A 25,611-nucleotide genomic window follows, 5' to 3' on the forward strand; every position below is an offset into this window, starting at 1 on the left:
ATTACACATACACGGTTGATCTGAGATTTAGTCTTATCTCTGAATTTAAAGTCTTACTCCTACTATGTTATCAGAAGAGCACTGTACTGGCCAGTTGCAGCCCAGTTGCATGTCATGATAATAATAACGGGATTCTTAATTTTGAGGTAAATAAATTCTTAGGCTAACCCTGTGAAGTATTTATTATCATTATCTCCATTTTATGGATGAGGAAACTGAAACATGGGTTTCTCAATGTCTTAGAGGTTTTAAGTGACAAAGCTAGAATTTGACGGCAGATGGTATAGCTCCAGTTTCAGTAATATACCTAACCTCCTATACTAACCAACAATGTCAGTTCTCCATCACTGTGACAGATACCCAAGGTAAACAACTTGAAGGAAGAAATTGTTTATTTTGGCTCATGGTTTCATCCCATGGTCACTTGGCTTGCTTGTTTGGGCCTGTCTGTGGTGGTACAGTACTTCATGGAAGTCAGAGCACCTAGCAGAGGAAGACTATTCACTTCATAGCAGCCAGGAAGCTGAGAGAAAGAGAGAGATAAAGAGGAAGGACCAAGGGCCCCAATATCCCTTCCAAAGCAATCCCCCAAAGGCTTAACTTCCTTCCACCAGGACCTACCTCTTAGAGATTTCAACATCTCCCAGTAATGCCTCAAGCTATTGACAAAGCAATTAACATATGACCCTTAGGGGGCACACTTGAGATTCAAAACATAACACCTACGTATTTCAATATTTCATCAGATTATTGGAAAATTCTTTTGCTTCAGTTATCTATTACTGCAGGACAACTACTCCTAAAATTTAGTGGATTGAAAGAGTCATTTTATTTTTTTTGATGATATTATGAGTCAGGAATACATGGGCTCAGTTGGGCCTTTCCTGAATCCAGTTGGCTTCCATTGGAGTGACTAGAGCTGGAGGATTTCTTTCCAAGGTGACTTCACATATATGTCTGTGCCTCCTTGATCCTTGCTCCCCCTGTACTCCCTTCATATGGCATTTCAACTTCTATGGAGCTTGACACTCTCATAGAATGGTGGTCTCAATGTGACTATCCTTCTAATTTGGTGGCTGGTTTCCAAGACAAGGGAAGATGAGTTTTCCAGGTCAACTATTGACTTTGCCCAGTATTGGTACAATATCACTTCTGCCATAGTCTAAAGAGTCAAAAGCATTCACAGAGCCTATCCATTTTAAGGGGTATGAAAATGGACTCCCATCTTTTGCTGGGTTTCTGACAAGGTCACATTGCAGAACAGCATGTGGGGTAGGTCATTTTAAAATAATGCAATCTGCCACACCCTCCTCCCCAGCATAATCAGTCATGGTTTAGAGACTTAAATGTCACAAACAGAATCAAGCTGGTAAAGGAATTGCTATTTACCTCACAGTGCTGTGTCATCTATTTTAGTGCTGTAATTTAAGAGAGTGTCCTTACATAATATATGAAGGCATGCCTTGTACATTAAGTCTACGACAAAGCAATCCAAAAGTGCTTTTTGATTAAATGAAACTTCCTAGTTTTTAAATAATGTTTTTGTACTTTTTATACATTTATTTCATTTATTTTTATGTGGTACTGAGGATCAAACCCAGAGCCTCACACATGTTAGGCAAGTGCTCTTCCACTGAGCTACAACCCCAGCCCTGAAACTTCCTAATTTTTGATGCCAGAAAAATTATTTAGCAAAAGAGAGTCGTGTTTGACCAATAATTGAAATAATCTTCAATAGAATATAAAATCTACTGAGAGCAGCAGTCATAGATGAGACAAAGCTCATTTTATGGAAAAAGTATTGTACATATGACACAGACTTTTTGTCATCTGGACTGGCTAAACACAGGGAAGTCTACTGATCATCCTGGGCACATATCAACCATTTCAAGGCATGAGGTACACTGAAATCATTGAGAATTTGAATGTAGGTTGTTTCTGAAGTTTAGCCACTTTTGAATGAATACACCAATCTAAAGCTATTAAACTGAATCCAGGAGGAGGAGAGCTAGTAACATGACCCGGGCTGGTTTCAGTGCCAAAATTCCTCTGCCAGATGTGGCATTTTCAGTATGTGCATTTGTGTCTGTGGAATACAAGATGGAAAATGTCTTGGTTGTGTGGAATCCATGACTCATAATAGTGCTTCCCTTTTTATTTTTTCAAAATTTCTTTTGCCAATGTTTTCAGAATTATCAAGTGTTTGTCAAAATAATGATGATAGCCTTTCTACAAATGTAATGTGCTGCTATGATTTTATATTAAATTTGCAGAATTGATTCTTCTAATATCCTTATCCTGTTATGCATTCAGTAAGTATTGGGTCCGATATGCCCATACTGTTTGCTATCATATTGTTACAAAAGATCAACAACAAGAAAAGTTAGGACATGTTTCATCTATCATACTGGATATCAGTGTTCAAGCCATTACTATTGTTGGAATTATGTGTGTTTAGGAATCTTTTAACAATGTTCTCAAAGCACTGTGTGAGACTCTAGGAGAGCACAAGTATAAAACTATTTCAGCTAGATTCATATGAAGGATAAAGGCATACCTCTTTCTGTAAGCCTAAGATAAAAATTAAAACTTTCAGCATCTAACCATATGATGTATCTTTGAATAAAACATGCTATCCTAGCTTTCTTGGCTATACTGATTATTTCTTCCATTATGCTCAATGATAAGAATGAGTTTGGGGTGATCATATGGGCACTTTGAAAACAAGACATTTAAATAGCACATACACCCTCTTTCTGGAATCTGATAAACTCCTTTATGTTCTTTCTGAGGGGAAGGTATTATACAATTTTATCTTACCCAATATCATTTTTCTTGTTCTTTAACACTCATAATTAGCACCATTTATACTCATTCATCAAAGATTAGTGTAGGTGTGGGACCTTTGGTTCCATGGACACTTTACTTGGCCACTGTTTCATAGTTTGCAATTTTGGAATCTGACTATGGCCAGGGATTCAATGAGCTCCAATTCAGGGTCCAATAGATGGCCTTACCAAAGAAGTTAAATAAACCCTTAAATAGATTGGAAAAATACATGAAGATATCCCTGTGAGAAAGGGAAATGAAATATCAGAATGTCCATGGTTTCATATCACTGCAACTGGTATATATCTTACCCAATATATGCATGTATCAGGTCAAGTTTCCCAAAACTAGACTCTAAGACAGAGATTGGCTGGCAGGAGGTTTATTGTGAAGGTCCTTTTGGACTTGATATGTATGGAAGAATAAAGGAAGCTAGATTAGGCAGGGGGAGCCATTGAATTGAAAAACACAACAAAAGCATCAGCCAATCTCATTGGGAACTGAATACCTGGGAGGTCCTAAAGAATTTTCCCAAATTGGAGCTAGTGAGTAAAATCTTTATACATCCAAATTGGCTAGTCATTGGATGTGTGTTACCCACATGAAGGGATATGACTTTGGGTGAATTAGATTTACTTAGCTAAAGGCAATTTCCAAAAAGGGCTAACAGCTGCAGACTGTTCAGGTGTAAACACTCCCAAAACCTGAGGGAATAAGTACTTGAATCCTGAAGGCAGCATCTTAGCAGCACAATACAGACTCCACTACAGTGCTTACAAGATATAAAACAAGCACTCCTGGAATAATTAAGTATATTTGGGTCTTTCTTGTTCTTAATATCTACTGAGTTTCTCTTCTACAAAGAGCACGTATTCTGAGTTACTTCATGATATGCTGAAAAAGACATTTTGGGAATGTCAAGCAATTGTTGATTTCTCAGACTATCATTGCATTTTCATGAATATATATTACTTTTTCTTACAACTCATGCTTCATCTTAAGGGAAAAATAATGACAGATAGTTCTGAGGCATTGATTGCTCTCAACTCAAAAACAATGTCATCTGCATAATCAAAATCTCCTACAAATTGGAAACAGAAGACCTTGCTATTATTTCAGGAATAAAACACTTTAGGAAAACCTCACTTGTCATGTCTTAATGATTTGCAATAATCACTAAGTTTTTCTAAGATAAGCCTCATTTATTGTTTTTTCCCTTTTATTTGTTATTTAATGCTTGCTCTATGCTGGGCACTATACTAAATGATTCATAAATAGTAATTCACTTAATTCTTATAAGAGGTAAAATTACTAAACATATTTTATTGATGAACATATTGAGGCATACAGAAAGTTAAGTAAATTACACAGCTGGTAAGTAGTGGAGGTGGGCTTTTAAGCCAGGCAGTCTGCATCCAGTGTCTCTGCTCCTCACTCCAGTGCTATACTATCCTCACAATGTCATCTGCTGATGTCATGCGTCTTCTTATACTCCATGGAAATATGCATGTGAGATCTCCATTTCTTATCCTTTGATGCTTATGAATAATATGTTCATCCTATGGGATCCTAGACAGTTCTGTCTCTTAAATGTATGTGTAAATGTGTGTGTGTGTGTGTGTGTGTGTGTGTGTGTGTGTGGTGTATGTAGAGAAAAAGGTGGTGATGGTGGTTAGGGGTTTAAGCAGATAGCATAAGACAAAAGACTGTTGTGCATATGAAGTGTGCATTGTTATTCCAAGCAGCAGTAATCCTATTATGTCAAGATTATATCATAAAATATCATGGAATCTAGGATTTTATTTGTGTTCTAAAATTACTTCTGATGAGAAAAATACCTTAAAGAAGTTCTATCCAGCTGAGATTACACAGAATAGCCTACAAAAATAATCTGTTTTTCCATGCAAGTTTAACTAAGAAACTTTGGTCAAAAACACATTTCCAGACCATCTCATGATAAGAATTTTTCTTTTTCACTCTGTTCAATTCCTTCCCAAAATATCTTGGAGTTTTTCCAATTTCATCATAAATGTCACAGATATGCACCAGTTATTATAAACAGTTATTCCCAGCTACGTTTATTTCTAATGGTGTTGCCCTATTTACCTCTCTTATGTCATGCTCTCTGGAAAAGAACTTTTTCAAAATTGTCATCCAGACCAATGTAGCCTCCTTAGACATAGGCAAAAATAATTTTCAGTGTTCAATATGCTACTCCCCACTCAATCCTAAGGCCCAATCTCGGCACCTACCTAACGGGGCAGCATTACAAGATTTGTTTTCAGGCTCCCCATTATGTCTGAGCTGCAGACTTGAGGTACAATAGAAATGGTACAGATGCTGTTTTGCCAAAACTACTCTTCAATATCCTTGCTACACTGCAAAATCAACAAAGCTCTTTCCTGCCCAGATTGTTGTGGGCAGAGGATCTGGGATTCATGTGAACTAAATCACAGAAGCATTTCTCATAGGTGGGTAGACAAGGGAACTAAGAATTTTTATTTTCAAGCCAAGCATCCTGTAAATCTTCAAATCATGTGTTGAGTCATATTTACCCCCATTACAGGGGCCAAAGTAAAGAAATTTTGTATTTCCATACCCATTAGTTTAACAGATGATTTTGAATCAGCCAGTAAAAAGGCCAGGTCCACAGGGGTCCATCCTTGTTTATTAAAGTGGTATTCCTTGGGCAACAGGCATTCCATGGACATATCCTCAGATATCTGCAAGGATTCTATGAAAACTAATTCAATATTGATATTTTGATAATAATATAAATATATTCATTAAGCATAATCTATATAATCCCATTGACCAATTAATTCTGAGACCTCTCATTTATTTCAATTCCTGTATGAATGTATTTAGGCTTATCATAATGTTAGTGTTAAATAATATCATTTTACTGTTATTGCCTAATTCTCAAAAATGAAGTTAATGTAATATATAAAAGATATCATTAGCCTCTAGGAAAAGACAAATGACCTAACCATCACCACACTCAGAACAGAGGTTTCATAGTAGATATTTGTCAACTTATAATGGGGTTACTTCTTGATAAACCCATCATAAATTAAAAAAGCTCATGAAGTAGAAAATTTATTTAATACATCTACCTTACTCACCACCACCACAGCTTCCCAACACAGCACACACTAGTGTCAGCTGTTTCCTCTTGTGATTGCCTGACTCACTGCCCAATATTATGAGAAAGAATCAGATTGCGTATCGCTAGCTAGAGAAAAGATCCAAATTCAAAATTCAAAGTATGGTTTCTATTGAATGCTTTTGACTTTTGTACCATCAAGTCAGAAAATCAAAAGTCAAACCATTGTAAATCAGGTACCATCTGTAGTTTAAGAAAGAGAAATATGATGCAAGAATTCAGTTGGTAAATGGCATATGGTTGTAAAAGTTTGCTGAACTCAAAAGAATCTTATAGCAGAATCACTCAGAAAGAGGATCAACCCTTGCCTCAAATCCCTTTGTACCCATTGTTCCCTCTGTCTGGAATACTCACCCCTCTTACATTCAATAATACCCAAATACTCCTTCACCTACAAGTTTTTGTTCAAATGTCACCTTCTGCATGAGGCCTTTCCTATATTGCAAACTGAAACTCCCTTTTCCCCAAACTCTTTATTTCTCCTCCCTAGATTTTTCTCTTTAGCACTTATTTTCATCTCACATACACTACATATTTTGCTTATTTGGTTTTTTTTGGGGCCTTTAAAAATAGATTTATTGAGATATAATTTATATAACATTCAATTCACCCATGATTCAATTAGTATACTCACAGACATGTACAATCAACTTGTCTCCTACTAGAATGTGAGATACATGAAGACAAGAAATTTTGTTTAACTCACTAATATCTGCAGCTCCTAGAAAAGTGCCATCGGAAATAGGAGGTACTCAACTAATGAAATGTGTGTTGAATGAATAAATGAACACATAAATGATTGCATATTTATATTGTGAGTACTGGTCTGCCTTTGTCACATCCACCTTATTTGTCATATCAATGTTATTAATTTCTAGCTTGTTACTTTGTAGTTTTGCTCATTTTTCATTTGTAAACCTATTTTTTTATTTATACTTGTATAAAAACAATCCATACTCATGACTATCATGCTTAGCATCAGGGCCTTGCATATTTAAATTATGCAATAAAAGGCAGGAAAGATAAAAATTGGGTTCCTTTTCTCCCCTTGAAAAGACAGTTGTACATTGTTCAAATTTAGAAAACAATGTTGGATAAGAAGACTTTTCACCAGTGAGACAGTCAGAAGGGGGTTCTGTTTGCTGGGGCACTCTGTGATTTCATCACTGTGTTTAATCTTTCAAGTTTCTCTTCTCTCTCTGTACCCCACCTTGGGCAGCAAGAATTTTACAGAATAAGAAATAGGATGTGGGCTGTTGAGCAGCATTTTAACAAAAACATAAAGCTATAGCACTATTACCAAAGCAGCCAGCTCCTCCCCTGCCTATTAGTGTTACTCAAAAATTGCACCAGCTTTAAGAATCCATCTTTTAAATAAGGTTTCATTTCTCTGAAATTGTAGCTATTGTAAAGCACATTCAGAGGTTTATATGGTAGTGTGTATTTTCCCCCTTAAGTTGATGGGTGTAACTATTAGGCAGAATGCACTGAAAAATCAATTGTTCTGGGGATGATTTCCCCACCAATTGTTCTATCCCAAAGTGTTTCCATGGTGCTAGCTCTGTATTTCAAATGCTTGCTAAGCTCTTTTTTTTGAGCAATTTCTTTGATTATTCCAGAAGGCCCAGTACAGCACTTTCAAATACAGAAGGAATGCTATAATTTAAAGGTATTCTATGAATAAGCTTTTCCAGCCTCAGTCTTTGAGGTGGGAATAAAATACTGGGTTCTGGAATTAAAAACTCCTCTCTATCCACTCCCTACCCCTGCACCAACCATGGATATCCCACATATAGCAATCCTTAAGTCCCTCATATAGTTTCAAAATGACACCTATTCTGGAGTTTAAATCTCAGATCTGTGAGTAGGAAATCCAACCACTACTAAATGTCACAGTAAGAAAAAAAAAGGGAAGCTTCAGATCATATGTAGAAATATGTATTGCAAATGGGCAAATTCCCTTTATCTCCTCTTTCTCAACACACAAATACCTATTGCTGCTGGACTGTGTGGATAAAGAAAAATAAAATCAGCTTTAACAAAAAATATTCCCTAGTGGTCCAGACCATCACATAATATCCTGCAGTCCAGAGATGCACCCTTTAGTGTATTATCTTACTACATATGGCATTGCTATAGTTTAAATCTGGTATGTACTCCCAAAATCTTCTAATCATGTCCTAATCCACATGAGTAGAAGATGGTAGAAACTTTAGAAGGTGGGGACTAGTGGAAAGTTTTAGATCACTGTGGCCATGTCTTCAAAAATGATTACATAACCATGGTCTTTTCTTTTTCCACTTTGCTTCCTGACTATCATGAAGTGAGCAGCTTGCTCCATAATGCATTCCCCACCACAGGTCCTGTCTTTCTAGGGGCCCAAAAACAATGGTCCCAAGTGATCATGGACTAAAAACTCTGAAACCATGAACCAAGAAACTTTTTTCCTTATAAATTGATTCTCTCAGGCATTTGTTACAGTAACAGAAAGCTGTCTAACACATGTATCAAATGAAAAAAAATAAAATTATCATACCATCTTCTTTTACAACACTTTTACAACAGTGATATTGAGTCCCAGGTGTCCAGTGTGAGTCTTCTATCTTCTGTTTTGTCATGAGTCTCCTGGGACAGATTAAAAAGCATAGAGTTCACCTTTAGTGCTGTGCTTCCCCTTTCTCAGTGTCTTTCACAAAGTATATGGATTTTAATTAACTGCTTTCAACTCTCAGCCCATCTTCATCATTATTATAACCATAAGACTACTTACAGTAAAAAATCTGGGCAACTCAAAACCATCTGTGGAGGCCCCATAGGTACTAACTGTTGTGGGAACAAGTTTCTTTTTTATTGTCTAGTGGGCTCTAACATGTGTATCATACATTCTCATTAAACTTTCTTCTCATTGAACATTTTAAATGAAGCCTCTTAAAAATGTCTTTGCACTTGGCAGTAATATTTCAAAACCCTTTCTGTTGCTCAAAAGAATCTCTGTCTTTACCTCATCTCCAGCCTGTTCCATTACCTGGGTTCTTTTCACCTTATATTCATACTTCTTAATGCTCATCAGAGGCTCATTTTGTCCTTAAACCAATCCCTTTAAGGATGTCTCCTACTAGGATTCTATATTAGTTATCAATAGCTATGTAATAATGCTAGCACTAATGACAGCTTATAACAACACACATTTATTATCTCACAGTTTCTGTCAGTCAGGAATCCAGCATGACTTGGCTGGGTCCCATAAGTCAGGGTATCTTATGAGGCAAGGGTGTTGGCCAAGGATAGTCTCATCTGACTCTTGAATGCAAGTGAATGTGATTGTGTAGAATTCAATTCCTTGGGGGAATATTGGCCAGAGCCTACCCTTCGTTCCTTGCCTTGTGGGCCTCTGCAATATGGTGGCTTTTATTTCATCAAAATCAGGAAGGGTTGGGCTGGGGTTGTGGCTCAAGTGGTAGAGCACTCGCCTAGCACGTGTGAGGCACTGGGTTCGATCCTTAGCACCACATAAAAATAAAATAACAATATTGTATCTACCTAAAACTAAAAAAAATATATTTTAAAAAATCAGGAAGGGAACTAAGGGATGGGAAGCAGGGAGGGAGGGGGAAAGTGCTAGGGAGTGACATTGGTCAAATTATATTGTTATATTGTGTACATGTATGAATATATAGCGAATCCTATCAATACATACAACTATAATGCACCAATTACAAATGTGGGGCAAAAAAGGAAGGGAGTTCTCTGTTGAAGGAAGTCACAATTGTATGTAGACTAATCCTGGAAGTGACATCCCATCACCTTTGTACTGTATTTGCTGGAAGAAAGTCACATGTCTCTCCCACACTCAAGTGAAGGGAGTCACAAAAAGATGTGAATATTAGAAGGCAGGGATAATTTAGAGCCATCTTAGTATCTGTCCACCATGGATGCTCCACAACCAAAAATGATGCCTAAATTTTTACTAGTAAAAATTTAAAAATAGCAAGTTTGCCAAATTGGTTCAGTTTTAGCAAATACTATTGATATCTCCTTCATATTTCTCTAAGCCTAACTAATTTTGGTGTATCCTGGCTGTACCATCAAATGCAAGCATCTGTATGTCTGTGTTTGAAGACTTCTCTCCTGATAGAAGATGGCACTGCCTATGCCCACTATGGGTTGGAAGTAGATTAGAATAAACACCCACTGGGATCAGACCTCTACCAATGACTAATGAGGTTTGTTGTATAAATACCTCAGTTCTTTTGTCCCTTGGTTAGAATAACTGAGGTCCGTTCTATACTGCCTCCCAGAGTTCCCCACTAATTGATTAACACATCATTGGTTGGCTGCTTCCCTTGCCCTCTCTCTCCCTCCTCTATGCTACTAGTATTTCTTGGAATCACGTCTCAACTAAACTATTTGTGTTCAGAACCTGCTTCTGGGTGAATCTAAACTAAGACATCAGTCATTTCTTCCAATTTTCAGATCTCTGGTGCTGGGATAGAGCACCAAAATCAAAGCATGTTTTAGAAACACCATCTTAGAACTTGTTTTTTTAAAAAAGTACTTGGTTTCATACAAGATAATATCACTGCCCTTCATCTCACTCTCCAAACTTGGTCTTTTCCTTTGTTAAGTTCTTGAAATTGCCTTTGACAGTTAGGATCAGTATGAACTTTTAATAAAGTGGGTATTTAAATGCAATTTCTGAAAGCAATCTCCAAGAAACTCCACTACTCTGCTAAAAATACACAATAATGAGCAGAATTAGCAGTTTTTACTTGCTTCCACTTCTAGGAAGGCCCATACCTTCCAATGGGTTCAGAGTGGGATTTTCCTAGTGTTCTTTACTCAAGGAAAACATAAGAAGCATTAAGCGATAATCACACTGTATGACTGCACAGGCCAACTGTATTTAGCAATCTTGGCTAGAAGCCTCAGGGGATTAAAGTAACCTCAGTGAGATGCCTGACACTTGCTGATACTTCATTTTTCACTATTTTAAAGACACACAAGCACACATCAGAAATAGAATAGTGAGGTCAAGAAGGGTGTGCTTTCAGTGAGTGACATCTTGTTGAAGGAATGGTTCACGGAGAGCTTTTATTTTTAATAGGTTTAACACAAGCACAGTTGTATACATGAAATGCCCATGTGTAGTGCTTTACTATGCAATCTATAATTTGATACGGTGCTCAGTAATATAGGCAGGCAAATCAGGTATTTCTGTCTCCATTATAGTTGAGGTTACTGACCCTCATAAAGTCAGACAGCTAATAAATAATGGAGCCAAAAGTACCTCTTTCACTTATCATTGAAGGCTGTACTTAATTTTAATTTCCTCCAAATTTATCCCTTTTCCCCTCAGGACTCTTAATATTTAAACCATAATATTGCTAGGAGATGAGAGGAAAGGAAAGGAAGAGAGGGGGAGGAATGGTAAAGGAAAGGGAAGATAAGAGAAGAAGGGAAAATGGTAAAGTTTAAAAAAGGAAAGAGAGTGGTAAGCAAAGGGGAAGAGTGAGATCTATCTGTACATCGCCCGCCCCCATGAAATTCTATATACCAGGCTCAGCTTATATGCCCTGCCAAAGTTTTGCTCTTTTCTTGTTTTCAGTGGCTTGCCTTGTCTCTGCAATCATGGACCCAGGTTAATTCACTGCTGCTGCTGCTTGATCACTGTTAGAGATTAGCTAGTAAAGAAAGACCAACCCATTTGTGCCCTGAATGGGATGGATCTGAAGAGTTCTGGCTTTCCCAACAGCTGATAAGAATAATTCCTGTGTCTTAGGTTGGATTCTTGAGGAAGCAGATTCTGAAAAAGAGATTTACATACAGGAAGATTATTGAGAAGCCCCACCAAAACAATGCTGATAAGGGAGCAAGGGAAGCCTGATTGCAAGATTGGGCATAGAAAAAAATTTGAACTTTAATATACTCACCATAAAGACTTCAGCCAGAAGAAGTCCCACAGGAAACTCTTGGGACTTGGATGGCCCCTCAGAGATGTCCTAGTAGCTCCCTTCAGGCCAGGACAGTAGTTGCCAAAGCATAGCCTATGGGTCATACCCCTCTTCTTGTAAATAAAATTTTATTGGAACACAAGCTCGCTTATTCAATTATGTATCGCCTCTGGTTGCTTTCATGCTACAATAGTAGACTTGAGTAACTGTGACAGAAACTGAATTGCCTGCAAATTATAAAATAGTGAATATATGATCCTTTACAAAAAAAAAAAATTGGTAACCCTGGCCCAGTACAATTCCCTGAGAAGGATCATTTGAACCATCAACATCCAACATTCCTGGCAACTTGAGGAATAAGTGCCTAGGTCCAGCACACTACATCATCCACTACAGAAAATTAATACCCTATAAAGCAAACTTGACTAATGAAAGATAGTGGACAGATGGGAGCCAGAGGATAAATCCTTCTTTCTTCAGCCGTGATGGACTATTCTGAGACATAAGAGTTCATACCACTTTTCTGAAGTTGTCTCATAAGCCCGGGCAAATGCCTATATTTGTTGCAAAAAAATAGCTAGCTTAAAAGCATATCCTCTAATATTTTTCTCCTGCCTCTTCTACTTTGGTAAACCTTTCCTTTCACTCCTGTTTTCTTGGATTTGCCCTTTTCCAATAAAATTTAGCACTTTACGCCTTTTGCCTCAGACTGCAAAGACCTGTAAAATCCAAATATTTAGAATTTAGCATGGAACTAGTATAGGGTTAGAGTAGTGGAACATTCAGAGGTATAAGGACATACACTCCTTGTCATCTCATTCCCAAATCCAGGACATTTTTCAAAGATACATACCTCCCCTCAAATATCTATTGGGTATAAACTTTGCCCTGAGGTTGCCCTGAAGTGTTAATACTTCTGTCCCTCTTGCTCCCATTTGCTCACAACCAAGATAAAATACTTGTCCTTCCTTCCTGAGGCTCCTGTTCCAGAGCTGGGAAGCATGTTTATTATATCTGATACTTGCTTTACTTACCCTGAGGGTATTCCTGTTGATCTTTCAGGATATCATGGTTCACCTTGTGAGTTATAAAACCACCAAGGGAAAAAGAGTAGTTCCAGCCAAGATACAATTTTAAGAAGACACACAAACTAAAGTGGAGAAAAAGGGCCCTCAGGCCACTCTGTGCTTCTAAAGCAAAGCTCCAAAAAAATGAAATAAGCAGGCCACACACAAGGAAGCAGGCAAACTTTGTTTTGCTGAGAGGACTCTTTTCCTTGGATTAACTCCAAGAGGGAACAGGCACTGAGTGAGTCATAGAATAAGTAGGGCAGAGTTTGCCTTTTAGGGAATGCAATAATGTGTGGGTGTACTCATGGTTCCTCAAGGATGATCAGCAGGCAAGTCTCCCCAAAGTCCAGGCTCATCCATGTGACCTTGCTCTGGTTCTTTTCACATACCTAACACAAAATGAATTTTAAGTGGAAACTCAGGTTTGTGGTCTGCCCCCTTGTTTAAGAGGTTGATTTGGACAAAGCTTGGTCTGTGGTTGGTAAGGGAATCCCCAACCTGAATAATTGACAAGCTGTGTGGCAGACATAATAGAAATTTGGATGGTATCGATTTAGAGCTACTCAATGGGATGTCAATAGCAAGAAAAAATTTTTTTGGTACCAGGGATTGAACTCAGGGGCACTCGACCACTGAGCCACATCCCCAGCCCTATTTTGTATTTTATTTAGAGACAGGGCTCACTGAGTTGCTTAACATCTCACTAAGTTGCTGAGGCTGGCTTTGAATTCGCAATCCTCCTGCCTCAGTCTCCAGAGCTGCTGGCATTACAGGTGTGCATCACTGCATCTGTGACACAAGGGAATCTTGAGTCCTGAGGCCAATGTATGAGGCCAAAGGTGGAATATGCTATAGAGGAATTCAAGAAGAAGATCCAAATGGACGAGGAAAAGTAATCCTGAATAGTACCAGGTATGGAAGGGTGCTGTCCATGGCTGAATATTTATGGAACTGAATGATTCCAAAATCACCAGTTTCCATGTGAGTCACAGTACCAGAGATAAAAATATTGCTCTAAAGTCAATACATATGCTGTATATTTCAGTATGGGAGATAGAATCAAAATCTAATAACTCAGGATCTAATACAGTTCTCCCTTGTTATCTGTGGGGGATTGGTTTCAGAACACCCCCGAGGATACCAAAATACAGATGCTTAAGTCCTTTATATAAAACAGCATAGTATTTGCATAGAACCTATGCACTTCCACAAATCATCTCTTGATTACTTATAATCCCAATACAATGTAAATTATATGTAAATAGTTGTTATCTGTATTGTTTAGGGAATAATGACAAGGAAAAAAGTTCATACATGTTCAATATAGATGCAATTTTTTTCCTCAGTGTTTTGGATCCTTGATTGGTTGAATCTGCTGATGTGGAACCTGCAGATGTGGAGGGATGGCTGTAGTTATTTGGGGGCAATAATTTCCAGCAGAATCAAACTATTTCTTCATATGCAAACTGACCTGGAAGTATAACAGAGAAAGAAGATAAAAGAGAAGCTACTGTTGTTAAGAATGAGATAAGGGACATGGGTGTGTTAGAAATATTCACCCTCCTCCAAAAATCTGGGACCCTGAGGTCATTGAATGTCATTTCAAGGCTCTGCATGATATACTTTGAGACAAAATTCTATGCTACCTGAAAGCAGCTGAGTAAGGTGATTGGGGTAGAGAATTGGCAGGGTTGTAATTAGATAAATTAAAACAGTTTCCATTCTTCTTGCAACTGATGAATTCATGAGTTGAATATTCTAGAGTGCAATTTCTTCCTCTATAGTGCCCATGAAGAGCATATGTAAGCATTCAGAGTTCTTGTTATTGCTGAAAAAACTGATAGTCTCAAATACTGTTTCTTAGTATCCATGTTTGTGTGTGCACATGCATGCCATAAAATGAAGACCTCTATTTTCTGCTTTTTATCCTCCAGATAAATTACCCAATACTTCCATGCCTCATTAGGACAAGACATTCACAATCATCACCTATGATCAATGCATGATCTTAGCATTTCTTCTGTACTACCAAAGACTTAAATTATATTCAAAATGGATTTAGTGTTAAATGTATTTTATTATATGCTGCATCTTTGAAAAACTCACTTTCTATGAAATATAGTTAATGATAGTGTAATTCTATCTAGTGGACATTAGTTCCTAATATTGTATGTAAAAGAAAATATACTAGCCCTTGTTAGAACACTATGTCACACTTCCCCATTCCCCTCTGAAAACCCTCAAATCTTCTTTCCTTGTTTCCTCCTTTACATCACTTTATGAAATTACATCACATTTTCTTTTTTTCTTACTTTGACTGTGTTCTTTTTTAAGAGAGAGAGAGAGAGAATTTTTTAATATTAATTTTTTAGTTTTCAGTAGACAAAACATCTTTATTTTATTTTATTTGTATGTGGTGCTAAGGATCAAACCCAGTGCCCCCCCCCCCGCCCTGCATGCCAGGCGAGCGCCCTACCGCTTGAGCCACATCCCCAGCCCAACTATGTTCTTTTTGATCACTTTTTCCATTCTGGGCTTTTTAACTGCCTATCATTTTTTCCCTGTTGACAAATGAAGCATATGTTTTCATCTAATCACCAAGATCATCCATTTGTAAGTCATACATTTTGTCAAAATGAGTCCAAATGATCAAGGAAATTCTTCACAGAGTCCCCAGTGTCTGTATTTAATGTTGACCTTTTGCCTTACAGACTTGTTATAGAATTGTCATCTTGAAATTTCTTTTCATTTCAGGGTTTCTTATCCCTCAAATTCTCTTCATTTTTTTATTCTTGAATTCATTCTATTTTTGGTTTTGCTAAACCACATTCTCAAATAAATTTATTTTTTTCAGAAGTGTGGGCTGTTATTAAATCTCTTTAGTCCCTGCTTGTCTGAAAACTATTTTGCTCAGTAAATAACTTTCCTGAGTATGGAACTATGCTGAAAAAAATGTTCCTTCAGGACTTTGAGACATTGCCCCATTATTTTTTGGCAACTAGTGTTTACAATGTTTTGCATGATTATGGTTCTTTTCCCATTCCTCACTGCTCTCCCATCCTCTAGAAGATTTTAAGATGATGCTTTTATCATTATTATTCTGAAATTTTAGTTATGTGTCTGAGTGTGGGTTTTGCTGTGCTTATTCTTCTGGACATTTACTGGGCTCTTTAATATTGGAGATATGATTTTGTGAAATTATATGAATTTTTCTTGTATTATCTCTTTTTTCTTCCCTCTGTTTTCTTCTTCCTTCTTCTGAAACTCTGATTAGATAGATATTCAACTTCCTAGATGTTATGTTCCATCTCTTAATTTTCTTCTGTATTTTCTCTTTTTTCAAGTTTATTTAATTAATTCTATTCTTAATTTTTAAGAATATTCTGTTTCCTTTACATATTCCTTTTGATAACATTCTATTCTTAATTTATTATGCAAAAATCAAATATCTGTGAGGATTTTTTGTCTGTAGCTTACCCATTTATTAATATCCTCATGGTAGTTTAGGACCTTAACATGTGTTAAAATGATCTTGTAAATAGATTTTTCTGTACTTAGAAACCTCTTTCCCTCTTTCCAGCATAACTGTGATAGTGTTTCTTGACAAATTTATTAGTCTTTCACTCTATGAACATATTCTGAGTACCTTCTACATTCAAGGTACTGTGCTATACACTGAGATTTGAAAAGTCTCCAGGCAGAGCCTATAGAATATTCTAGGAGTTTATAATCCATTATAGTGCTTCTGCAATTTTTTAAAATTCTTGCTAGCTACATACTTTTATAATGGACTTTTTGCATATCCCCCAAGAAGATTCTGTCAGGGGATAATTTCTGTAATTTGTTTTAGAAAAGCAACAGAAACACAGAATTTTTAAAAATGTTTTGCCAAACTTCACACTCCCCACCCGTGCATTGATTCTGACCAACACTCTCCTGGTGAACTGGGAATGCTCCTTAAAAATCTATGATCCAGGGCTGGGGATGTGGCTCAAGTGGTAATGCGTATGGCTCGCCTGGCATGTGCGGGGCACTGGGTTAGATCCTCAGCACCACATAAAATATAAAATAAAGATGCTGTGTCCACCGAAAACTGAAAAATAAATATTAAAAAATTATCTCTCTCTCTCTTTAAAAAAAATCTATGATCCAAATGAACACATTAATGCTATAGTGGTATGAAATAATTTTCCACACCGTTGCATGCTCATTGATCCCACAGGATGAGAAACTTAGCAGGGCATTCTCTCCATAAGAAGATAAGCAATACATTTTACATACATGGACCCCACCTGCAGCATACTTCCCTTTCTGTGTCTTACTAAACCTGAGCTTTCTAATAGGTTTGTGTTCAGTAAGAGATTCATGAAGTTCAAACTAAGCCAGGTGAATACAGAGCAGCTCAACACAAGCAGCTTTAACCAGTGCCATTGTTAAGTTCTTGGGGAACCTTTCATTACTCCCATTCTGGGAAAGCACATTTGGTAACAGAAGGAGCACAACATCAAGTGACAGACAGGTCTGAGGTCATACCCTGCATCTGCCACTTGGTAGGTGGGTTTTCTAAGTTAACTTAATGTTGTAGCTTAATTTCTATTTTTTTTTTTTTTTGGTTTCTTCACAAAATGGGAAATAATCATTATCATAGTATCTTATAGTTGAACCCAAGGGTCAAAGGTTATTGGCAAGTCTGTCACTGTTCAGCTAAAGTACAAAAGTCACTGAAGATAGTTTATGGGTAGGTATCTTCTTTGCTAGAGTCACTTTTCCCGTGCTTAACATTCCATCCTAGATGCAGTCTGGAGCCCAGGAATCTAGTTCTGCATGCTTGGCAACAGTATACTGGACATCCCTTTTAATTTAGCTTCCTGGATGCCAGAAGGGAACAGGTATTCTAGTTCAATTGCCTTTCTCTTTCTTCCTTCTGTATTATCAAAGCTGATTCAACATATAACAGATTGTGCAGCTCTGTAAAGTCTACAAAACTGTTTAACATGTAACTGTGGTGCTCAGATGTTCACATCTTTCAGAATCACCAGAGGGTTTATTAAAACACAGACTACTGGCCTCACCACCAGTGTTTCTGATTTAGTAGGTCCTGGATGGGATCTGAGAATGTGCATTTTTGTAGTGCTGGGTATTGAACACAGGGCCTTGCACATGCTAAGAAAGTGCTTTACCACTGGGTTACATGCCAAGCCCAGAGAACTTGCATTTGAACAAGGTGATAGTTTGGTGACCACATTTGGAGAAACCCTCATATGGATCATCTCAAGACTGTATTAAAGAAGCAGGTAGCACCTACCAGAAATCAAAAGATGCCTTCAAGGGTACTGCTTACCACGTGTTCCTTCAAAGTTTGCGTTCATTTTCTGAAGTCACTTCTTTGGAATCAAACAACAAGAGCCCTATCAAAGTAAAAACAAAAAATGTGTTATATGTGTTATAAGTGCTCCAATAGACATTTTAGTTTACCTCAGACACTTCTCATTTTAATTTACTTTGGTGTCAGTAAACTTTTTCTTAAGGTGCCAGAGAGTAAATATTTCGGGGTCTATGAAACATACAGTCTCATCACAATTATCCACTCTGTACAACATTGGGTAGAGAAGTGAATTTGACCTTATTCCAATACAACTGTAGGCCTCCAAGCCATAGTTTACCAACTTATATCACACTCAAGGGTCCTGAGGAAGACCCTGATAGAGATCCGAATCCTTTGTCTTTTGGTAGGAGAGGCTTAAATAGGACCCTAAAAAGGGGGGTGAGGTAGTCAAGCTTAGATTACCAATAAAGCTTTAAGGATGATAACAGAATCTCTTAGGGAAAGGGTATGGAGAAGAATCCATGGGTCTAAAAGAAAACATCTTTGCTTGAGTGACCATCCTTACAGTGACCATTAAGTTCAACAAATTCATAATCATAAACTATGATTCTGCTTTAGGCCTGTGAGGTAAAAGTCAAAAAGGAAAGGAAGTCATAGGTGCAGGCCTACATAATATGCAACCCCAGATGATGGGAAGGAGAGGTCAGTGCAGAGAAGAGAACTCAAACCATTCTTCCCAGCCTACAAGGGCAGCAGGAGGAAGATGAACCTGAAGCAAAACAATTAGCCATAACTCTTGGAATTTTAAATAGATGTATTTTAAACTTATCTTCTATATCGTGATTTATCTTTTTTCCCCTTCTGGGATCTTTTTTTTAAAAAAAAAACTACTATATTGGGCTCTTCTATTTTATTTCATCAAATGTCATATAATTCTAGATTGTACATTTCAACTTAGAAATGTGGGTACAAGTTGGTTTTTTGAAAAAGTAGTTAGTATTGATTTGTTCTGGTGCTGTGTCAGACTCTTTCTCTGAGAGAGGAAGTATATCATCCACTGGGGAGTTTTATTTTTGAGCATGAAAATACAGAAATAAGATAGGCAGGTTGAACATCTTCCCTATTTTCAAAACAAGGAAGCCATTACTAGGACATATCAATAACCACTATAGGACTCCAGACCATTCCTTTATCAAGTAATTTTCCTGTTTGGAAGTAGAGGCAGTCTCTCTTCATGAGGATGTGGGGTGGCATACCTCCTACAGCTACTTGTGAGATACTATTTCATTATTTATTCTGAGCTTCATCTCATTCCCCCCTCACATTCTGCATGCCTGATAACTTCTAGCTCAGAATTCTTCCACTTTCAGAGGTTGCTCAGCTGCCTCTTCCCCTTCTGCTTTCTTCTGTGTTATCATGTGGGGCATCCACCACTATTTCATATGTCCAAATTACCACTTATCTTTCAGTCTTTCAGGTTTTTGTCAGGATCTCTGTTCCTAACCCTGGACATACATCCCCCCTTTTTAGTTCTGTTATAGATGCATTTCCTTATATATGTCCTTACTGTCATATTTCAGTGGGATTTGAAAAGAAGAAGTGAAGTTTGAATGTATTTTAGATAAACCTCATTCTAAAGTCTGCTCCTTGGCAAAGAGAATTATAGAAAGTAGTTGGCTATTTATATTAATTTAGTTATTCTATCTTTCAAATTTAGTTCCCACAAGTTCCTTTTTTAAATTCACTTTTTATTTTTTTGTCAATGGACCTTTTTAAATTCATTTATATGTGGTGCTAAGAATTGAACCCAGTGCCTTAACACATGGTAGGCAAGTGCTCTGCCACTGAGCCACAACCCCAGCCTCAACAAGTTCCTTTGGTATTCTAAACATTAAAATGCTAGTTGGCATACTCTATTACTAAATTATATGTGATACACATTTATCAATTATATGCAAATGTTAACTGTTATTAAACTACCCAGTCCACACAATTAAAATGTGTATGTACATGTTTACAAAGTTTATAGTTTACAAAGTATTCACATTTATCTCAGTTGAGCCTCTTTATAAGCCTTTAAGTTAGATATATCAGCCAATACTAGTTGCTACATAGCATTAAAAAGAATTAAAGCCTTTTGCTTCTAGCCTTGGAGTGGCTACTTAACTTGCTGGAAATGATCTTAATCTTGTATAACTTACTTAACTTTTCTTTTACTCATTTTTCCTATCTATGAACTTAGAATAATATTAGCAACTCTCTCATAGCATGATGATAAGAAATTAGAATACCTGCAAAACTTTAGAACAGGATCTGGCACATAATAAATAGTCAAAGAATATTAAATATTGTTAGTAATATTTTCTTTATCATTTTTCCTTTATTACCTTTTACACATGACAATGTGATACCAGATCAGTCAAGTCATTCTTGGACTCAGTAAATAAGAAATAGATCCTGGACACAAATTTGTGAGTTCTATGCACCTGCAAAGACTATAAGTTGGAGATGATCATAAAGGTTCTCTCCTCTCCCTAAGTAACTACCAAAGATTTGTAATGTCGTGTAAAGTCTATGGGTAAAAGTGGGAGGTTTCTATTTAAAATGGACATTCAATGTCTACTTCTGTGCTTACTTTTTTTTCTGTTCAGAGGTAGTTCAACAATTCCAAACACAGTATTTTCAATCTATTTTTAAAAGCTATTTACAAAAAGTTTTACTCTACTACTTCTACTTTTAAATATAGCAAACATTTCAAAGTATATAGAAGGACTAGATATTCCACATAAGAATATGCAATTTTATTTACCAGTGCACACAGCACTGGTAAATAAAATTGCACACATAGCAATGGTTATAATCTGAGGTATCTTCTAATATGACCATTTTGTCTTTGAACCTTCCCCTCTTCACTTTCTTCTCACTACTTTCAGTCCAGTGGACAAGTATAAGCATATGTTATGCTTAGAGGTGGTTAAACAAATTCATACCCAGAAGTCATTTATAGAGGGTAAGCTTTCCTATGAATTTCAACACAAAATGTACAAAATTGCTAATTTTTCTAACTACCTGATCATATCCTGGCAATCTTTTTAACATCTACATTGGGACTCATTTGTCCATTATACACACTACATACACAGCAAAAAGCAAATGCACAAAACACAGAAAAATAATGTCTGAGGATGTTCAAGTATGAACACACTAACAAATTACCTTTTGCAATTGCTTCCCTCCCACCTCCTCCCCATCACTGAACAAGTACGGTTAGTACTATGCTGCTCATAGAGATGGTTTGAGAATTTCATTCACAAAAAACAATATTTTATATAAATTTTAGCAAAAATGTATTTACAAAGTGATATTTTACTACCTCTACATTTAATATACATCAGGCACTTGTAAACATCTTGATAGACTAGATGTTTCAAGTAAGGACTCAGTTTGTCCACTATGTACATGTTAATCTTGACTAAACTTTACACATATAACAATAGTTGTAATTAGAAAATGTCTGGCGCTTCACTGACCCAGTGGGCTATAGCACTTACATTTTCAGAAGACAATCCTTCCTAGGAATTTCAACAACACTTATAAAATTTGTTTACTAATTCTACTTTTAACATACACTAGCAATCTCTTTAACATCTAGAAAGACTAGATGTAGATTAGGACTTATTTGTCCTTTTATACACTACATACACAGCAAAGTTAGACAAACACATAGAATAATGGTTACTTTTGCCTCATTTTAAGGACACTGGCATGGCACTCTGAAGAACCAGTACACAATGATATATAGTGCTAAACAGGGGGTCTGGCTATTGTCCCCCAAAAAATCTCACAGGATCTGGGTCTGACAAGGAATAAAATGCACACAAAAAACAAAGGCTGTAATAGGAAAAAATGTGTTTACATATAAGCAGCCTGGCACAGGGCCTCCTCCTCCTCACAGTGGGAGTCTTCCCCATGTCCTCTAACCCACTGAACAAGCATGGACAAGTGTGGCTCCTAGAGGTCTAACAACTCCATTTCATGCACTTCCAGGATACAATTCTGATTCTTTTCAAACAAATGGGCATTTACAAGATGTGTCATTTTCTGATTCTATGATGCCTTAGCAACCTCTCTACATTTACAATGTCCAGATGCAGCAGAAGTGTCAACAGGTGGGGGAAAGTTGAGAGCAGCTTTTTCATAGTAAATACACAGACCTTCTACAAACGGCCAGGGTGGAGGGCACTTCCAATTGGTCACATGTGGTGTGTCTCTCTGCCCTTTCTCTGACACCAACAGCTGGAGGGCAGGGCCGCTGACCCTTCCCCCCCTGGACAGCTAACCGTTCTCTCTGTGGACCTGTAACTGTTCTCTCCATGGACCACTGACCGTTCCCCCCAAGGGCAGCTAACCAACCGTCTTCCCGTGGGAGGTTGACGGTTTCCCTTATAGAGCTAATGGTTCCTCCCATGGGACGCTAACTGTTCCCCCATGGACTCCTGAACCACTAAGTGTCCTCCCAATGGACTGCTAACGGTTTCCCCCATGGGACGCTAACTGTGCCTCCATGGACGGCTAATGATTGCTCCCATGGACAACTAACTGTCCCCGCATGGACCACTAATGGTTTCCCCCATGGAAGGCTAACTGTCCCCTTCCCCAATGGACTGCTAAGTGTCCCCCCACGGGCCGCTAACAGTTCTCTCCATGGGACACTAACTGTCCCCCCATGGGACGATAACGGCTCCCCCCATGGACCACTGACGCTCCCCAGTGGACCCCTAAGGGTCCTCCCAGGGGGCCGCTGACCACTCGCCCGGCCCTCATGGGGGGCTTCGCGCACTTTCCAGGATGGTTGGGCTCTGTCCACCCAGTGTAGGAGGATTATGGTCTCAGGAAGTGGCCCTGGGCCCTGACCTGTGGGCTCCGCTGTCTAATGGTGGCCGAGCTCTGGGGTCCCCTGGCCTCCTGGAAGCCCCTGCCCGCCCGCTGTGTTCCTGCAGCCGCCGCTCTCCTAACCCTAACCCTAACCCTCTCCTCCGTGTCACACACCTCACCTTGCCTCGCCTGGACACCCAAGGGCGCCAAGTCCTGGGCTGCGACTTCGCCTGGGAGGACGGGATTGGGCCGGGAGACCCAGCGGCTCAGGGGATCTGGGTCTGACAGGCCGCTGCAGCTGCCAGGTCATGCAGGGGGCGAGCAGCCATGCTCCCTTCTCCCCAAGCTCTCTGCAGGAGGTCCTGTGTTAGCCAGGAAATCTTCACCACAGTGTGTGTTACAGTTGCCACCATTAACTGAACTCTTTGAGAATATGGACCAGCTCATTCATTTCTGCATTCCCAGTGCAGTATAAACCAATTTGACTTAGAAATTAAAACTCAGTGATATGACTAAAGTTACTTAGAAGGGAATGCCCTGAATTATTATCAATACCAAACTTATGTACTAACTTCCATATTGTTGAGCCCTCTGGAGACAATGAATTTACAAAGGTGAGACGACCACTGTACCTTTTAGGAAAATTTATGTCACTCATTTTCTTTAAATTTCTTTCCTTTTTCAGAACTGAAAATCAAACTTAGGGCCTCATACATGCTGGACAAGTTTTCCACCACTGAACTACACCACCAGTCCTCTGTGGATCTCAAATGAACTGAACTATCAACACATCAATACATAGAAGGTAAAAGTTTTGCCCCCCCCCCCACGCCAAACCCCCCTCCCCCCAAAAATCCAGCTTGAATCCCAGGTGGTCAAGAACTTGCCAATACCCACATTATCTTTCACTAGTTGGTACTCTTGTTTCTGATCTTGAGATGAGATTTGAGAATACAGATTTAAGAATACTTTATTATCAGTTTTTTGTTTTTCATTTTCCATAATTTTTTTTCTGAAACTTCAGTGCTGTGGAATCAAAGCCTTCCAGGGCATGGAATTTTTATTTGTGGCAGGAATAAAACAGATGAGAAATAAAAAGGTTTGGATACTCCAGGGATATTAATGATGTTGTATGAAAATAAATAATGCTAATAATATATACATTACTTTTACTATTTTCATCATAATTTTCCAAAATCCAATGTCACAGACTGAAGATTATTTTAGCAATAGAAGAAATACACAGAAAATTAAAATATAATTTTTCTTTCTTATCACAAGGTGCCAGAAGGGCACAGATTAGAGTCTTGGAGTTGATACACTGAGACTATATATAGCATTCAAACCAGTGAATTTAAAAGTTCACATTGAAGAGCTTCTACCTCATGATGATAACTCACATATATTTTCTAACAGATAATGCTTCTGTCCACATTTTTAAGTATATTGGATGGATTTGTTTTTGTTTTACAGATTTTTTTCATTTTTTATTTGTTCTATTTACTTATACATGACAACAGAATGCATTTCAATTTATTGTATACAAGTGGAGCATAATTTTTCCTTCCTCTGGTTGTACATGATGTAGAGTCACACCATATGTGCATTTATATATGTACCTAGGGTAATGATGTTCATCTCATTCCACCAGAGCTTTAAGAATGTAGGTGATACATATTTGATGTTAGTTGGACTTGAGATTGTCACTAAACAGGATCCATGTTTAAACTCCCTTCTGATCAGAGTCAGATGAACTAGTGGACCAAAATCCTAATACATTCATGATTTTTTTTAAATAGAGAAATTTGGAGGCCCTGTGGGATTTGAACAAAATCCTAATTAAAGTTCCAACTGAGTTGACTGGGCAAGGTAAGATTTGGCTCTCCCCATGTCCCATGTCAGAGTTAGGGGCAGGTGAGTCATGCCAAAAGAACAGCGAAGTATGGCAAAGCTTACCTTAAGGTGGATGTTTTTATCCCTTGTTTATTTCTCATTTCTAACAGTCCTCTGGCACTTGCTCTCTATGCTGCCTACAAAGAAATAGTCAGCAGCCCAAAAGCTCTGAAATGTCAGCAGCTACAGTGAATCTCAGATGGCCCCTTTTTGAAGTCTGAGCATAGAAGTTTGAGTTTGACACTAGATCATACCTACTTCAGCATTTCTGATATTAGAGATCTGTTGCAGGTTGATTTCTCTTGGGAAGTAGGTGCTAAACTGGAGATTAGCATACCAAAAGCTATTGAAGGGGGCTCTTGGGAGCATTACCAATAAATAGGGAGGAGAAGAAGAAAGACTGAGCAGAGGGAGAAGTCAAGCAGTAACAAAGTCACAATGGTATTCCTTGGCCACCTCCACAGGGAGCCCTGAACATGGGATGACCTCTCAGAATTGTCC

The 25,611-nt window shown here is 38.0% G+C and overlaps 1 long non-coding RNA gene across 3 annotated transcripts in view; it reads right to left on the reverse strand.

Moving 5' to 3' along the window:
• Positions 1 to 13,162, reverse strand: part of LOC139703216 (uncharacterized) — a 107,952-nt gene extending 94,790 nt beyond the window's left edge. The window contains exons 1-5 of one of the 3 annotated variants that reach the window (XR_011705594.1): positions 12,981 to 13,162; positions 11,926 to 12,173; positions 11,696 to 11,798; positions 8,532 to 8,620; positions 5,909 to 7,205 (exon numbers count right to left, since the gene is read on the reverse strand). This is a non-coding gene — a long non-coding RNA (uncharacterized lncRNA). Of the gene's footprint in view, positions 1 to 5,908; positions 7,206 to 8,531; positions 8,621 to 11,695; positions 11,799 to 11,925; positions 12,174 to 12,980 lie in introns of those variants that run through there. The other 2 variants (XR_011705593.1, XR_011705592.1) reach the window with 2 other exon arrangements.
• Between the last annotated feature and the right edge of the window lie 12,449 nt (positions 13,163 to 25,611).

The sequence above is a fragment of the Marmota flaviventris genome, chromosome X, assembly GCF_047511675.1.
Source record: "Marmota flaviventris isolate mMarFla1 chromosome X, mMarFla1.hap1, whole genome shotgun sequence".
NCBI classification, from domain to species: Eukaryota; Metazoa; Chordata; class Mammalia; order Rodentia; family Sciuridae; genus Marmota; species Marmota flaviventris.